Source organism: Antedon mediterranea, chromosome 11 (assembly GCF_964355755.1).
Source record: "Antedon mediterranea chromosome 11, ecAntMedi1.1, whole genome shotgun sequence".
In the NCBI taxonomy this organism is placed as follows: Eukaryota; Metazoa; Echinodermata; class Crinoidea; order Comatulida; family Antedonidae; genus Antedon; species Antedon mediterranea.
In genome coordinates, this window is record NC_092680.1 from 8935957 (window position 1) to 8954794 (window position 18838).

At 33.9% G+C, this 18838-nt stretch overlaps 2 protein-coding genes and 1 pseudogene across 4 annotated transcripts in view; 2 read left to right on the plus strand and 1 right to left on the minus strand.

Annotated features, from left to right (window-relative positions):
- The window catches only part of LOC140063123 (sodium/potassium/calcium exchanger 2-like), a 48072-nt gene extending 43836 nt beyond the window's left edge, over positions 1–4236 (minus strand). The window contains exon 1 of one of the 3 annotated variants that reach the window (XM_072109569.1): positions 4101–4236. The gene's annotated coding sequence lies outside the window, so the exon portion shown is untranslated. Of the gene's footprint in view, positions 1–3837; positions 3998–4100 lie in introns of those variants that run through there. The other 2 variants (XM_072109570.1, XM_072109568.1) reach the window with 2 other exon arrangements.
- A 731-nt stretch (positions 4237–4967) lies between these two features.
- On the plus strand, positions 4968–5123 carry LOC140063284 (U1 spliceosomal RNA; annotated as a pseudogene).
- Positions 5124–15929: 10806 nt separating this feature from the next.
- LOC140063130 (uncharacterized protein KIAA0825-like) overlaps positions 15930–18838 on the plus strand; it is a 41481-nt gene continuing 38572 nt past the window's right edge. The window contains exon 1 of the mRNA XM_072109578.1: positions 15930–16042. The gene's annotated coding sequence lies outside the window, so the exon portion shown is untranslated. The remainder of the gene's footprint in view (positions 16043–18838) is intronic.

The window sequence follows — 18838 nt, forward strand, 5'->3', positions numbered from 1 at the left end:
AGTATAGTACACTACTACTACTGTCTACTGTACATGATCCCAAATTTAACAAAAAATACTGTACCTCTTGCTCTTTTCATACATCCTTTCATAATTAAATTTTTCATCCTTCTCTTTATGACATTGTATTTTTCTATCAAACTATGATAATTTGTATTATTGCAAACAGGTGTAAATATTAAAAATCAGATTGCATTTATCTCAGCATTGTACTGATAGATGTTTATGAGATAGGAACAGTTCTTTTTCATTGACTTAAATTCTACAGAGGAGCGACCACCTGTTTCAACAAATACACAGTTAAGCCAGTTGACGTCGTCATCGTAACATTTTAATAGTACAATTCCTTTGATTATCAACATGTTATATATGTATACTAGTTTTTACACTTTATCCTAGTAGTATATTCACCTGTCCAAATTTATTCTATTTAAATACATTATTAGGATATTAATGTTGGTATTTTAAGTAACTGCAAAGATATTAATAGCAATTAAAAGGAAAAATAACTTACTGTAGCAGCAGACCTTCCATTAAAAAAAGTACTTTAAACCATAACAACTGCTACAGTATTTTGAAAATAAGTTATTCTTTTACCATAGAGAAAATAAATGGTTTTAATGTTTTACTGTCTTTTATTGAAATACTGTATCATTAATTATTGTCTCAGTATCCATGTAAAAAAAAAATCCATTAAGACCATTGAAAGACCACTTGGTTACAAATTCAGTACTGGTGTGTAGAACCAAGAGGTAGTGCTGCCAGGGAAGCATGCTCCACCCTTTTGACAACAGTGTAATTATGAACTACTTTTTGACTGATTAGTAATATTATATGTTAAAAAATCATGGATCCACCTCTGATTTGCAAACGCATTTTGAGAATAGATTCTAAACCTATTGTGATAATGAGGCAATGATCTAATGCTTTGTAGAATCTATCCATCCACTTACGTTCAATTAGGTTTTAAAATGTTACCATGGTAATAGAGGCGTTTATGCACTCAGGAAAAATCTTACGATATCCAAATCATTAAAACCAAGCATTCTACAAAATGCTTAGAACATTATATATTTAGGATATTTCAATGAAGAATGAGTACTGTAGATTCTTCAATACAATGAACAGCATGCTACAGTATGCAAGTTGGGCCTTATTAATAAAATAGTATTGTACCAACATGTCCTGTATTTATCCCACCCATATGTTTTCAATGTTCAACCATCCTCATAGTATACTACTACTACTAGGCAGTAGACTGTGTATTTTAATGTGAAGTTTTAAGTTGGTATTTTTATTTCAAGCCTTATCAAATAAAAACGTTTTTATTTATTGAATTCAATTTCTTTATTGCTGCAAATGCCATCAAGGGCTAATATGAAATTAAAAAAAAAAAAAAAAAAAAAAAAATATCCGCTTAAACATACTACATCATACAAACATGTATACATCTTTACATTAAAGTCTAAATATGTTCACTATAGTATAATAGGCCTTCATACAGTAGCCTTTGTACAGTTTTGTGATATGCATTTGAAATTACAGTAGATACTGTAGATAGATAAAAATGAATTTCCGGTACAGCATGTACTGAACTGTATTTTGTATAATGCCCAACATCATACCCTTTTGATCATATCGTTTAACTCACCATGACCCACTGTCAATGTCATTATCAAGGGTTAGGACGCCTTACTCACTATTGAGTTGATTTGATTTGAATATCATTCATGAGACCTTATAGTTAACTTATACTATTTTAATATATAATTTAATCTATTCAGTTCTGAGAGAGAAAAAAAATCCTTGTATTTTCGTTCTGTATGAAATCGGTCGCGCTTGAAATCGGTCGCGATAAAATCAACATCCGGTATTTTGTATGGAGCACCGCTAGATACACTTTTTATCATTATTAGTTACGTTTGATATCGGTCGCGTTTTACTTTAGTCGCGCTAATTTGTATATGGCGCATTAGAAACGTTTTTAATGAAAACGCTCATTATGTTTTTAGTTAATTTTTAATATTAGAATTTCTAATAACAGGCCTACTATTTGACATTATTTTTAACCTCGATCATTATTTTTTAAGTACGGTAAATATAAATATTTATCTCATTATTTATAAATAATTTGTGTTTTCATTTTATCTTACAGGTTTTAATGAATTGTAATGTGTTCTTTTAGAAAATCGTTTTAAAAATGTTTTTTTGTCTTATTGAATATTGTGCAAGTTTTTGAAAAGATTGGCATGCCACTGTTTAAAGTTTTGAAAATAATAAATAATAATGTAATAGTTAAACAAGTAGACGCGCCTATTGCATATTTTTTAATCAGTTAATTGCGAAACTCGTTCTGGTCTACAAGTGGATACCAGCTTAGGAGGTTTATGCAATAAAGGAAGATGATGCATGGATGATTTTTGCATTCGATATCTGCCACTCTGATTTGAGCATGGTTTTAGGACAATAATAAAATGTATAGATAATATGCCGTTATAAATCAATCTGCCGGCCCTACAGTATGACTGTACAATGATAGATGTAAGAATAATAATGTATGGATAATATAAAGGTGGACACGATTCTCAAAGAGGTAATCTGCACTGATATTTAAACATTTAGATTTACGAACGGCGTATGAATGTAAGACACTAAGTTGCACTTACTTAATTATTTACATTAAATGATTATTATAAATTTAAATCTATAGTATCGCCGACGTATAAACGTAAATTATATATAAATCATACTGTCAAATTATAGAAACAATTCTCATATTCGGAACATGATCTTGTAATCACGTCCAGCATAGCTCATTAGATCGTTTCACAAAAACACGTGCAGGAGGCCTATAGACGTTTCAAACGTATGGTTATTAGTAATAGACGTTATCTTTACCTTACCTGGCCATGGACAACGATCGTAGTGTTTTGTCCATGATTTGACACACTAACAAGCGTGTTATTTAAAACGGGGAATAACGGATATAAATAAAATAGAAATCAAAATAAAATGATCGAATAATATGTACGACATGGATATGATATGCAGTATGCATAAGTATAAAAATGGATACGCTGGCTTTACGGGCTATATTGTAAAAAATACTGTTTTTAAATCAATTGTTCTCCGTTTTACGTAATTGTTTGCATAAAAGACACAGACGTATATTCTCTATATAATATATTAAATACAGTACAGTACATATAAATAGAGGTAAATTATTATGCCTAATATAATATTTAAACGTGTTTAGAAATGGTCATTTTGAAAAGACACAGTCCTTCTCCGAGACCTGTGAAATAAAAAAAAAAAATTTATTTAATGATTGATAATAAATATTTATTAACCAAATAAAAAATATCCACATAAATAATCTAGTTCCTAAAAAATATCAATTAAATCTATACAAACGAAAAATGGATCCCGCTCTAGTAGAATGCATCCCGCTCCATACAAAATAGCACGACCGATGTCAAACGCGACCGATATCAAACGTAACTAATATGATAAATGCGTATCTAGTTGATTTTATCGCGACCGATTTCAGACGCGATCGAATTCATCGTAAACCGTCAAGGCCCTTTTTTTAACTTATAGGGGCCTGTGGGCCTAGTGTAGCTAGCCTCTAGGCCTAGTCATAATGACATAGTAGGCTAGCCTTATAGGCTTAGCCTAGGCCTAGCCTAAGCTAGGTAGATCTAGGCCTAGGCCTTTTCTAGCCTGCCGGCTCTGGTTGGGCCTACCCTACGAACCTATCCTAGGCAGCCTATCCTACTACTAGCTAGTAGGCCTAGGTAGCTAGGGTAGGCTAGCCTAAACAAATTACTGACTCACCAAAAAGTATTTATAATTAGCAATGAACTAAACACACATGTTCTTTTCTCCACCAGCTTTGTATGGGTGTTTATTAATTTAAAACAAGTAGATAAAACAGTTATAGAACTTTGACACTTCTTGTATGATCGATGATTCGGATCATGTCGGGAGAGAAAGCGTTCCTCGCAACAATCAACAAGTCCTTCTCCGGATGATCAAGCAAGTATCTACTAGGTAGGCCTAGGGTAGCCTAGGCTAGCCTAAACAAATTACTGACTCACCAAAAAGTATTTATAATTAGCAATGAACGAAACACACATGTTCTTTTCTCCACCAGCTTTGTATGGGTGTTTATTAATTTAAAACAAGTAGATAAAACAGTTATAGAACTTTGACACTTCTTGTATGATCGATGATTCGGATCATGTCGGGAGGAGAGAAAGCGTTCCTCGCAACAATCAACAAGTCCTTCTCCGGATGACCGCGCGCGCGACGATCGATGTCGTCTGCTTTTTTCAACCAACCAAAAACCATCGGCGAGAAACAAAGAGAGGGCGCTAAACATGAAATTTACGAGATCGAATTAATAAGTTGTAATAACATAAGCCTTCGGCTGTTTAATATCATTGGATCGAACAGGCGGTGTGGGACGTACACAGAAAAAAAGATTCAGTATAAATAAGGCCGTTTCCACGACATCACATGCTTACCGTTTAATGTTGGAAAGGGGACGTAAAAATAGCTTTAACTTTATTCCACCGTGAGATTCGAACCCACGACAAGCGTGTTGTTAACATCACACGACGCGCTTAGTCGACTCAGCTAACCGGTCATCTAAATGTTTTCAATCATTAATTTAGTCGTAAACAATTTTAAAACAATAGAAACGGTAAAGCAAAGAAAGCGCATGACACTTTAATGATTTTTCGGTATGAAATTACAACTTCCAATACTATTAAAAACAACTAGCATTTAAATTTAGTTGATATGAAAATATGTTTGAGAATAGACTACAGTTAATGTAAGTTACAGAAGAGTATATTACTATTTACATTATGACACTGTAACTGAATATAAATACAAGAATGACACTTGTACAACGATACCAAGCCAATATGTCAGCTAAGAACGTGGTATGGCGTTTAAGCATACTTACCTGGCACAGGAGCGACTTTGATCAGGAAGGAATGTCCTCCCAAGATGAGGCCTCAGCATTGCACACACGGCTGCGGTTGACCCTTGCGATTCCCCCAAACGTGGGGAACTCGGGTGTATAATTGGGTGCTGGTCAACCCGTACCCAAACCAACCCGTACCCATGCCAACTCGTACCCAACTTGGCTAACCCGTACCCAAATAATTGGTCAACTCGTACCCACTTTGGCTAACCCGTACCCAAACCAACCCGTACCCATGCCAACTCGTACCTAAATATTTGGCTTACTCGTACCCAAGTATTTGGCTTACTCGTACCCATTTTTTGGCTTACCCGTACCCATTTTTGGCTTACTCGTACCCATTATTTGGCCTACTCGTACCCAATTTGAATAATTACTTGTAATGATTTGATCGGCGTAAAACTAGTGGTATGCTTTTGCCGTATGAATATTTTTATATTTAAATTGTTTTTTTATTTTACAGGTCTCGGTGAAATGTGTGCTAATAAAAATGACCATTGATTTGATTGTAGACTTCGTTTAATTAGGCATATATTTGTTAACATTTATTTAAATCTAGTATTATAGTTTTATAAACGTATGTTTGATGTGTCTTTTTTATTTACGTAAGAGAACATTAATTAATAAAAAAATATTTTAACTGTTGTATAGTTAGTATTACAATTCAATTAAGCCCAGGTAAAGCACCAACAACGTATAATTTTATACTTATCAATTTTTATTCTTTTATTTAATTCTAATTATCTTCCCTGATTACATTTGATCAAGTAATTATTTCTATTGTATTTGGTATATTTAAAATTGGTTGAATTAACAACACCCTGTTTTAAGCGAAAAGCCTGCCGGGCTATGGGGTCGAATTACTCGTAGATTTCGTGTTACGTGTTTTTTGTGACCGGGATTAACCTTTTATTATAAAAAACACGCATTTGTAGGGCCGGCGTCAAAGAGACGACTTAGTAATGACGTATGATCATTTTCCATATATCTTATTTATTAATAATTCAGTGAAATGATCATATACACGTACTGTCGTACTGTAGCCTAAGGCAATTAAACATTTTGGCAGATTTTCTTCTATAACAGCTACGTGTTTTTGCTGAATGGGGATTCCTCTTTATTATTAAAAAAAAAAACGCATTTGTACGGGTCCATTTGTAGTGTGTCCAAAAATAGGCAACGCAATGTGGCGTATGATCGTTTTCTATTTATTTTTTTTCTTAAATAATTCAGTAAAATTATCTGTTTGTTTACGGTAATTAAACATTTTTGGTAGATGTTTCCTCAATAACTTACAGCTACGTGTTTTTGCTGACGAGGGATTCCCTTTTTTTAAAAAAAATACGCATTCTATAATGTGTCAAATAAGACAAATGAAATGAACTACGATCGTTTTTCCATGGCAACGGATGTCGTCTTATTTACTAAAATAATATAAACGTTCTGAAGGCCTACCTACACGTGTCTGAGTACTTACGTATCTGTCAGCGATAAGATGATTTTTTTAAGTTTTAGTAGTATTTATTTCGGTTTTTAGTCATAATAATACAGTAATAATCATTATAAAATGAAAACGTAATAACAGCAAATGTCGTCGTTTGTAATTAAATGTTAAATTATTGGAGGTTAGTACAGTAGTTACCTTTTATTATTACTCTCACATCCGTCATTGTATACTAGATAAACGGCAATAATCTAATCTACTACTAAATGCTCATAGCAGCAATGAGGCTGGTATCCACTTAAATAGTTTCGTGATTTTAAAATACGAGTGACTATTTAAAAATGTATTAAATATTTTCGAAATGTTAAAACAGTTTAATATTTTCCAAAACTTGCAAAACAAAACAACAAAAACCATTCGTTAAAAAACGATTTTCAAAAAGCACATTACTTCATTATCTGTAAAATAAAATGAAAATACAAATTATGTATAAAAGATATTCATGTTTACTTTTAATAATTCAAGTTTTCATCATCACAGACTAGTGGGTATTTCAATTTCCATGTACTACTATTCGTAGAAAATAATAGATTAATAACTCATAAATGAAAAAAAAATAGAATGCAGCACAGCAGCCGACCACTGACATCTTCCACAGAGCCATATAAAACAGCGCCCTCAAGTATTAACTTGACCAAATACGACGTACGCAAATATGTCTGTGAAGTTGGTTACTAGTTCCTAGTTCCTAGTTCCTTATTCAAATTAAATTAAAGGGACAGTCACAAATATTTTTAAAAACAGATTTTAATACGTAATAACTGACTAATTGAGTTGTTATTGCATCGACATGTTAGTCTTGACCTCCTCTACTTCTTCCGGTCAAAGCTCAATAACATTTTATGCATTTACGCCCTCTACGGCGAATAAGTAACTAGCTTTTACGAACGTTATAACACTTGACCTACTTAATTTTTTCAAAATATTTTGGTATGGATCGATCACCCTTCACCTACTCTATCATTTGGCACCCCAGTTCCGCGAACTTTTTTGCATCTACGCCCTCTACGGCGAATAAGTAACTGGCTTTACGAACGTTATAACACTTGACCTACTTAATTTTTTCAAAATATTTTGGTATGAATCGATCACCCTTGACCTACTCTACCATTTGCCACCCCAGTTCCGCGAACTTTTTTGCATCTACGCCCTCTACGGCGAATAAGTAACTGGCTTTTTACGAACGTTATAACACTTGACCTACTTAATTTTTTCAAAATATTTTGGTATGAATCGATCACCCTTGACCTACTCTACCATTTGCCACCCCAGTTCCGCGAACTTTTTTGCATCTACGCCCTCTACGGCGAATAAGTAACTGGCTTTACGAACGTTATAACACTTGACCTACTTAATTTTTTCAAAATATTTTGGTATGAATCGATGACCCTTGACCTACTTTACCATTTGCCATCCCAGTTCCGCGAACCTTTTTGCGTCTACGCCCTCTACGGCGAATAAGTAACTGGCTTTACGAACGTTATAACACTTGATCTACTTATTTTTTTCAAAATATTTTGGTATGAATCGATCACTCTTGACCTACTCTACCATTTGCCACCCCAGTTCCGCGAACTTTTTTGCGTCTACGCCCTCTACAGCGAATAAGTAACTGGCTTTTACGAACGTTATAACACTTGACCTACTTAATTTTGTCAAAATATTTTGGTATGAATCGATCACTCTTGACTTACTCTACCATTTGCCACCCCAGTTCCGCGAACTTTTTTGCGTCTACGCCCTCTACAGCGAATAAGTAACTGGCTTTTACGAACGTTATAACACTTGACCTACTTAATTTTTCCAAAATATTTTGGTATGAATCGATCACCCTTGACCTATCGTAACTATTATCACTCAATGAATAGTGTGCGCTTTTTAATTGTTAATATTAACGGTAACAGTATTAATGAATATGTTAATTTTGCTGTTATAAGGTAGTGTAAACTGTTTTTAAGTAACAGTTGCTGTAATGACATTTAAAAAAAAACATTAGTTCAGCTTTGTTTTTTTTGTTCGCTTATAGATGGGTACTGTAAGATGATGTCATTGTATGTGGGTGATTTTTTTAAACATTCTAGGTCTACAGTGGTAAAATATTTAGTAATTTATAGATTTTATAATGAAAGACATTTATGCCGTAAACCATATGCGTAAGAACACCATTTAAACAACTTAATGTGATGCAACATTTAAATACAATTATCTTCCTACATCATAACATGAGAAACAAAATGCAATGGAAAAAAAATTGCTTTTGACAGTTTTGTATAATTGTTATATAAGTTATGAAAGAGTAATAATAGGCATATTTAAATTGTTAAATAACAAATTATTTCAGCTACTTACAGTTCAACATTACATTCGTTACATTACAATTATTGTATTGTTTTTAAAACAACTTTCATCATCCAGGGAAGAATGTGCGCTCTTTAATTTAATAAAGGATTAATTAGATGTTTTACCCTACTCTGACGTAATTTGTACTTTATACTAAGTACATTTGAGAATACTTGCGAAAAAAATCGCAAGTAGTTCTCGGGTGGGACTCGAACCCACAACCTCCAGATCACTAGCCTGGCGTCTAGACCACCGAGCTCGGTGGTCTAGAGGTATGAACGCCAAGTGTAAACTGTTTTTAAGTAGCAGTTGCTGTAATGACATTTATAAAAAACGTCAGTTCAGACTTGGTTTGTATGTGTGCTTTTATAGAATGGGTAAGTAAGCACGTTTAAAAAGATATTACATTTGATCGATTGCAACTGTTGTAATTAACGAGAAAAAATAGCCCGGCATAACATTTAATGAAGTGGGGCGGTATTGAATAACTATGCAGTATGTCGTCACATGTTGACGTAAGAAGTTATTTATTAGTTCTAGTTTATTTACTACGATAGAGCCTACTTTAAATGCTGTTTTAATTTCAGGTAGTCATGTTGTACTTGTGTTGAAAAGTTGTAATGAATAAAACGGAATAATAACTTGTGGTTACCGTTCATAACCAAACTGTTGTATTTGTGTTTGCTTCAGAAATTATCTTTTAAAATTGCATGTTGTAACAAGTCAAAACAAAACCAGTTCGCGGAACTAGTTTGGCAAATGGTAAAGTAGTCAAGGGTCATCTACCCATAACAAATTACTTATTCGCCGTATGCAAAAACTATTTTGAAAAAATTAAGTTGGTAAAGTGTAAAACGTTCGTAAAAGCTAGTTACTTATTCGCCGTAGAGGGCGTAGATGCAAAGAAAATCGCGGAACTGGGGTGACAAATGGTAGTGTAGGTCAAGGGTGATCGATTCATACCAAAATATTTTGGAAAAATTAAGTAGGTCAAGTGTTATAACGTTCGTAAAAGCCAGTTACTTATTCGCTGTAGAGGGCGTAGACGCAAAAAAGTTCGCGGAACTGGGGTGGCAAATGGTAGAGTAGGTCAAGAGTGATCGATTCATACCAAAATATTTTGAAAAAATTAAGTAGATCAAGTGTTATAACGTTCGTAAAGCCAATTACTTATTCGCCGTAGAGGGCGTAGACGCAAAAAGGTTCGCGGAACTGGGATGGCAAATGGTAAAGTAGGTCAAGGGTGACCGATTCATACCAAAATATTTTGAAAAAATTAAGTAGGTCAAGTGTTATAACGTTCGAAAAGCCAGTTACTTATTCGCCGTAGAGGGCGTAGATGCAAAAAAGTTCGCGGAACTGGGGTGGCAAATAGTAAAGTAGGTCAAGGGTGATCGATCCATACCAAAACATTTTGAAAAAATTAAGTAGGTCAAGTGTTATAACGTTCGTAAAAGCCAGTTACTTATTCGCCGTAGAGGGCGTAGATGCAAAAAAGTTCGCGGAACTGGGGTGGCAAATGATAGAGTAGGTGAAGGGTGATCGATTCATACCAAAATATTTTGAAAAAAATTAAGTAGGTCAAGTGTTATAACGTTCGTAAAAGCCAGTTACTTATTCGCCGTAGAGGGCGTAGATGCAAAAAAGTTCGCGGAACTGGGGTGGCAAATAGTAAAGTAGGTCAAGGGTGATCGATCCATACCAAAACATTTTGAAAAAATTAAGTAGGTCAAGTGTTATAACGTTCGTAAAAGCCAGTTACTTATTCGCCGTAGAGGGCGTAGATGCAAAAAAGTTCGCGGAACTGGGGTGGCAAATGATAGAGTAGGTGAAGGGTGATCGATTCATACCAAAATATTTTGAAAAAAATTAAGTAGGTCAAGTGTTATAACGTTCGTAAAAGCCAGTTACTTATTCGCCGTAGAGGGCGTAGATGCAAAAAAGTTCGCGGAACTGGGGTGGCAAATGATAGAGTAGGTGAAGGGTGATCGATTCATACCAAAATAGTTTGAAAAAATTAAGTAGGTCAAGTGTTATAACGTTCGTAAAGCCAGTTACTTATTCGCCGTAGAGGGCGAAGATGCAAAAAAGTTCCCGAAACTGGGGTGGCAAATGGTAAAGTAGGTCAAGGGTGATCGATCCATACCAAAATATTTTGAAAAAATTAAGTAGGTCAAGTGTTATAACGTTCGTAAAGCCAGTTACTTATTCGCCGTAGAGGGCGTAGACGCAAAAAAGTTCGCGGAACTGAAGTGGCAAATGGTAGAGTAGGTCAAGGGTGACCGATTCATACCAAAATATTTTGAAAAAATTAAGCAGGTCAAGTGTTATAACGTTCGTAAAGCCAGTTACTTATTCGCCGTAGAGGGCGTAGATGCAAAAAAGTTCGTGGAACTGGGGTGGAAAATGGTAAAGTAGGTCAAGGGTGATCGATCCATACCAAAACATTTTGAAACAATTAAGTAGGTCAAGTGTTATAACATTCGTAAAAGCCAGTTACTTATTCGCCGTAGAGGGCGTAGATGCAAAAAAGTTCGCGGAACTGGGGTGCCAAATGATAGAGTAGGTCAAGGGTGATCAATCCATACCAAAATATTTTGAAAAAATTAAGTAGGTCAAGTGTTATAACGTTCGTAAAAGCCAGTTACTTATTCGCCGTAGAGGGCGTAAATGCATAAAATGTTATTAAACTTTGACCGGAAGAAGTAGAGGAGGTCAAGGCTAACATGTTGGTGCAATAACAACTCAATTAGACAGTTATTACGTATTAAAATCTGTTTTTTAAAAAATATTTGTGACTGTCCCTTTAATTGAATTTGAATAAGGAACTAGGAACTAGGAACTAGTAACCAACTTCACAGACATGTACGCAAATACGATGAAAGCTGTGCTTTTTTCGTACGAGTCTGTACATATTATTATACATTTTAGGTCAATAGTTTTTGCCATTATAATATCGAACATATGATTGGTATCTAAAAATTTAATAAAACTGGGTTTAAATGTAATATAAATATACTTTAAATAGCATTAAACTTGGGTACGGGCCAGCCAATGATGGGTACGGGTCAGCCAATGATGGGTACGGGTCAGTCAAAATTTTGGGTACGAGTAAGCCAAAATTTAGGTACGAGTTGGTGGGTACGAGTTGGCATGGGTACGGGTTGACCTGTATTCGTATAATTTATGGTAGCGGGGGACTGCGTTCGCGCTAACCCCCACCCCAATTCGACATTAATATTAGATAGCCTATGCAGTTCACGATAAGTGTTAGTTTAATTAAGAACACTTGATATATAACTATTTATGGTTACATTATCTATTTTGAAATTGTGTTGGTTTGTAACTATTTATTTTCCCTTAACAACTATTGGTATAGCATATTAACAGGCATTGAACGCTTCATAATTATTTCGAAGCGTACGAAGAAGAAGAAGAAGAATATCAAACTCTAGATTAAACAAAATAAAGTAGTCTATTATAGAAATTACGTATTTAATTTTATTACTTTCTGTTAAACGATAATTATATTTCACTTACAATATGTATTAAATGCTATTTATTTATAGATATTTTATTTATTTACATGTCGTATTGTTCTTGTCGATGAAGTTTGGCGATAGAAAACCTTTGACATTTTAGACTCAATGATGAAGACGTAGTATGTACACCGTTTAGGCCTATTGGTTCTGTTTCAGTTTGTAAGCAATGCTGTTTTTCTTCGCCATTTCTATCGCTGCAATTCAAGTGGTTTATGGATTGGAGATCTAGCTCCATCGGTGCATTGCGTGATATCGTATACAGGTATGCCACCCACTCGTTGTAAGTGTTGGATGTTACGTGGTAACAGGTCAACCCGTACCCATGCCAACTCGTACCCACCAACTCGTACCCAAATTTTGGCTTACTCGTACCCAAAATTTTGGCTGACCCGTACCCATCATTGGCTGACCCGTACCCATCATTGGCTGGCCCGTACCCAAGTTTAATGCTATTTAAAGTATATTTATATTACATTTAAACCCAGTTTTATTAAATTTTTAGATACCAATCATATGTTCGATATTATAATGGCAAAAACTATTGACCTAAAATGTATAATAATATGTACAGACTCGTACGAAAAAAGCACAGCTTTCATCGTATTTGCGTACGTCGTATTTGGTAAAGTTAATACTTGAGGGCGCTGTTTTATATGGCTCTGTGGAAGATGTCAGTGGTCGGCTGTGCTGCATTCTATTTTTTTTTCATTTATGAGTTATTAATCTATTATTTTCTACGAATAGTAGTACATGGAAATTGAAATACCCACTAGTCTGTGATGATGAAAACTTGAATTATTAAAAGTAAACATGAATATCTTTTATAGTATACATAATTTGTATTTTCATTTTATTTTACAGATCTGAGAATGAGATAATGAGTAATGTGCTTTTTGAAAATCGTTTTAAAACGAATGGTTTTTGTTGTTTTGTTTTGCAAGTTTTGGAAAATATTAAACTGTTTTAACATTTCGAAAATATTTAATACATTTTTAAATAGTCACTCGTATTTTAAAATCACGAAACTATTTAAGTGGATACCAGCCTCATTTAGTAGTAGATTAGATTATTGCCGTTTATCTAGTATACAATGACGGATGTGAGAGTAATAATAAAAGGTAACTACTGTACTAACCTCCAATAATTTAACATTTAATTACAAACGACGACATTTGCTGTTATTACGTTTTCATTTTATAATGATTATAACTGTATTATTATGACTAAAAACCGAAATAAATACTACTAAAACTTTAAAAAAATCATCTTATCGCTGACAGATACGTAAGTACTCAGACACGTGTAGGTAGGCCTTCAGAACGTTTATATTATTTTAGTAAATAAGACGACATCCGTTGCCATGGAAAAACGATCGTAGTTCATTTCATTTGTCTTATTTGACACATTATAGAATGCGTATTTTTTTTTTATAAAGGGAATCCCTCGTCAGCAAAAACACGTAGCTGTAAGTTATTGAGGAAACATCTACCAAAAATGTTTAATTTACCGTAAACAAACAGATAATTTTACTGAATTATTTAAGAAAAAAAATAAATAGAAAACGATCATACGCCACATTGCGTTGCCTATTTTTGGACACACTACAAATGGACCCGTACAAATGCGTTTTTTTTTTAATAATAAAGAGGAATCCCCATTCAGCAAAAACACGTAGCTGTTATAGAAGAAAATCTGCCAAAATGTTTAATTGCCTTAGGCTACAGTACGACAGTACGTGTATATGATCATTTCACTGAATTATTAATAAATAAAATATATGGAAAATGATCATACGTCATTACTAAGTCGTCTCTTTGACGCCGGCCCTATAAATGCGTGTTTTTTATAATAAAAGGTTAATCCCGGTCAGAAAAAACACGTAACACGAAATCTACGAGTAATTTGACCCCATAGCCCGGCAGGCTTTTTGCTTAAAACAGGGTGTTGTTAATTCAACCAATTTTAAATATACCAAATACAATAGAAATAATTACTTGATCGAATGTAATCAGGGAAGATAATTAGAATCAAATAAAAGAATAAAAATTGATAAGTATAAAATTATACGTTGTTGGTACTTTACCTGGGCTTAATTGAATTGTAATACTAACTATACAACAGTTAAAATATTTTTTTTATTAATTAATGTTCTCTTACGTAAATAAAAAAGACACATCAAACATACGTTTATAAAACTATAATACTAGATTTAAATAAATGTTAACAAATATATGCCTAATTAAACGATGTCTACAATCAAATCAATGGTCATTTTTATTAGCACACATTTCACCGAGACCTGTAAAATAAAAAAACAATTTAAATATAAAAATATTCATACGGCAAAAGCATACCACTAGTTTTGCGCCGATCAAATCATTACAAGTAATTATTCAAATTGGGTACGAGTAGGCCAAATAATGGGTACGAGTAAGCCAAAAATGGGTACGGGTAAGCCAAAAAATGGGTACGAGTAAGCCAAATACTTGGGTACGAGTAAGCCAAATATTTAGGTACGAGTTGGCATGGGTACGGGTTGGTTTGGGTACGGGTTAGCCAAAGTGGGTACGAGTAGACCAATTATTTGGGTACGGGTTAGCCAAGTTGGGTACGAGTTGGCATGGGTACGGGTTGGTTTGGGTACGGGTTGACCAGCACCCCTTCGTTCCATTCACTATAATGATATATGGCAGATAGTATTGCCAACCGTCTGTCAATCGATACCTATAACAAGAAAACAACATTATTTATTAATTACGATGATCATGTAAATAAATAATAAGGATAATCAATGGTATTTCTGTTAAAATTACAAATGTAGGGAGCATTACTAGTAAAATCACAAAGTACTACTGTAACCGAATAAGTAATGTAAGTAACTTGCAGGCAGTGAGTTTTATTTAAGAAAAGGTTATTACAAATAATGCGGTAGAAAGAAGTTTCGTATCGATCAGTAAATACTACTTTTCATATTCCTTTTAGTAGAGTAAATGTTTTAAAAAATGGTTTTATTAGTAGATTAAGTCAAACTTATAATTCTTTTACTTTAAGAAACCCTGAGTTAGATATCTTTAGTAATAATTTCCGTAAGTTTCGTAACATTGTTAGTAGTTTAGTTTAATGTTTGTTATTGTATATGTTCGTGTTTGTCTGTGTTCCCTCCTGTAAGTGGTGAACCATGAGCTCACTGTTGGTTGGGAAATGAATAAATAAATAAATAAATAAAATAAATAAATTACCTGTAAAGGCCAACATAGTTATTGCAATGAATAAGTTGGTTTAATAATGTAAATCACATACCTGTGTCTGTCAACCTTTTCGATATACGGAGATTCACTGAAGATCTGACGAACACATTCTCTGAAATTTCTCATATTATACTTCTCCGGACAAATTGTATCAATAATGTGCAGCACGTTTAGAGAACCGCTGGTAGTATCTGGACAACGGAGAAGAGCCGCCACAACAAGTTCTTCGCGTATGACACTTTTACAATAAATTGAAGGCATTTATGGCGTTCCATAATCGGAATGCCATAGCTACATAAAACATCGACATCATCGAACATCGAAAACTGTTCTATTTTACCAATTCAATTATAATAGTTTCGTTTAATAATGATGAATGATACTGACATGGAGGCCACTGACGCTTAGTTAGGTATATTAAACTAGTTTATATCTTAACCAATTAATTAGGGAAAGATGTTAGCTAGCTCCTTCCTAGCTAGGCCTAGCCTAGCCTAGGCCTAGGCTAGGAGGTAGGCTACTAGCTTAGTAGTTAGGCTAAGCCTACTACTACTCTAGCCTAGCCTGTAGGGCAGTTTGAGTGAATACTTCATTCCGGCCGCGCTTCAATCCGACTGCGATTCATTCCGGCCGCAGCTATGGAGCGCCCAATGAGTCTTTTACAACCGAGACACGTTTTTTGTAGAGAATCAAAATAAACATTAATTAGACGGATATTTTATTATTTGAAATAAATTTATTAATATTTTACATATTGTTATTAACTATAATTAGTAAGTAGGCGCTAATGCAGTTTCGTACCCACCCATTAAAATTACTCAAAATGGTTTCAATACTTCATCTAACCTACTCACGAGTTGTCTACAACATTCAGCAAGCATAAAATGGTAAAATATCGATAATTTCTTATTTATAACTATTTTTAATCAATTATTAATTAATAATTGAGCACCCTTCAGAAATCCATCGCCAGCTTAGCTTCGTGAAAATCATCGCTAGGCCTGCCGATGAAAGTACGGAGGCCTCATAGGGCATCGATCTATAGAGGACGCTGTTATGGTCATATTATGGCGATAATAAAATATTTTTTACATGTTCCTCGTGAAACGGATTTTAAGTTTTTTTTCATAAAGAAATATTTTGTGTTTAATTATGTTGTTAATTTTTAGAAATTCTATTTATTTTGAATTTTGTGTGTTATTGTCTTGTCAAATTATATTTTTTGTAAGGGTCCCTAATGTTCAGCTTCGGCTGGATGGACCACCCTCATAAAATATTGTTGAAATAAATTAATGAATAGTTGCTTCATTAATATTATTTAATGTTTTAGTTGATTTTATTTTAATAAACACAACAGGAAAGAAGATAAAAAAGAAGAAATGAAAGACATAAAATGATGTATTCAGTGTCAGCAGAAGTAAAATAAATTCTAGTAATTGATGGAAAACATTTTTATTATAATTATTGTATTACTGTACATTACATTTCAATAAATTATATCTTTCTGTTTTTGTTGCATTTCCTATTTCCATGTATTTGAAGAGGTCTTTCATATGTGAATAAAAAAAGTTAATTAAACAATAATATACTTCTATAAAATCTTAAAACAGGGAAACCATTAGCGTTTCTAGTACAGCTAGTGATAACATTACTAAAACAATTAATTTGTCATAGCTTGATTATTGTGTTATATTACATAGCGAACGCGAACGTGATTGGTTGAAACTGCATCACATGACTACCGCTGCAAGGATCGTAAATCGTATATATCCTCGAGAACGATGATATTGACTGTGTAATTTTCGCGTAATTATCGTGTCCCCTGTCATTAATCATATAAATTCTCGAGTACGATGATATTGACTGTGTAATTTTCGTGTGCAACACTCGCGTTTGCCGATAAATAAACAAAAGTCATCTACCGGATCTTAAACTTGCGATGCGATTGTCACTCAATCACAAGACAACGCTTCAACCGCTGCGCCACGGAGCTTGCTTGAAGAAATTAATCTTCTAAACTATTTAAGCTATGCATACATAGCGCCCTCATTTGTTATTATTCCACCCTAAATGTGGTGAAACACCGTTTGTGATTAGTCAATACTCACGGTAGTAACCTAGTAACTAGTACGCGCTGAACATCCGGTGATTCGGCTCCTCGAAGAGCTGAGAAGAAGACGAATTGTTTATTCGACCTACCTGATTATAATATTATTATTAATAGGCTTATTGATGGAAATTCTTCTGTTAATTTAAACGACCTAGGCCTAAGTGAATATTTTATTGCCAAGGAATCATTAATTAGTAATTATCTGTATATTATTCTTCGCAAGGTAAGGTGTCTAGGCAGGCTTGTTTATATACAATGCAAATACTATAGGAGGCCTAACCTGGCCTAGCCTAGCTTCACCCAACCCAGCAGACTTGTTCTTGGCTATATAATATAACAGATATTGCCTTTTATATCGGTTAAATATAAGATTTGACATCCCCTCGGGAATGATATTAAGTTCTCGGGGAATATATATTTCCCTCAGCTGGCGCTTCGGGAAATATATATTCCCTCGAACTTAATATCATTTCCTCGGGGATGTCAAATCTTATATTTAACCTCTAAGCAGTCAATATCTGTATAATAACATTAACAATGTAACTCAGGAATGAAGTACTGTAATTCTTTTTATTCATTTCATTTATTTATTTGACCTACAAACCATAATGTAAAATAAACTAAAACAGAGGAAAATTGGTCAGTAGTACTTATATCTTCAAGCAGCAGTTCCATATTTATCTTCTTTTCTGTGTGAAATTCTACTAGTAAAATGAAAGAACAAATTAAAAACATAACATATGATGATACCCACAATGATGAATACAGCAATTGTATAGTATTTCTTTATTAAAAATACGAAACGCATGTCGGAAATAATGAAAATTATATTTGGTGCGTGCTTTAAACATTAGTAACTACGCCCTCTATAGAAAGCAACTGTTTACTCTATTAATAGAGTTAATGCCCTATGAGGCCTCCGTACTTTTATCGGCAGGCCTAGCGATGATTTTCACGAAGCTAAGCTGGCGATGTACGATGCTCAGTATTAATTGATTAAAAATAGTTTTAAATAAAAAATTATCGATTTTTTACAATTTTATGATTGCAGGATGTTGTAGACAACTCGTGAGTAGGTTGGATGAAGATTTTGAGTAA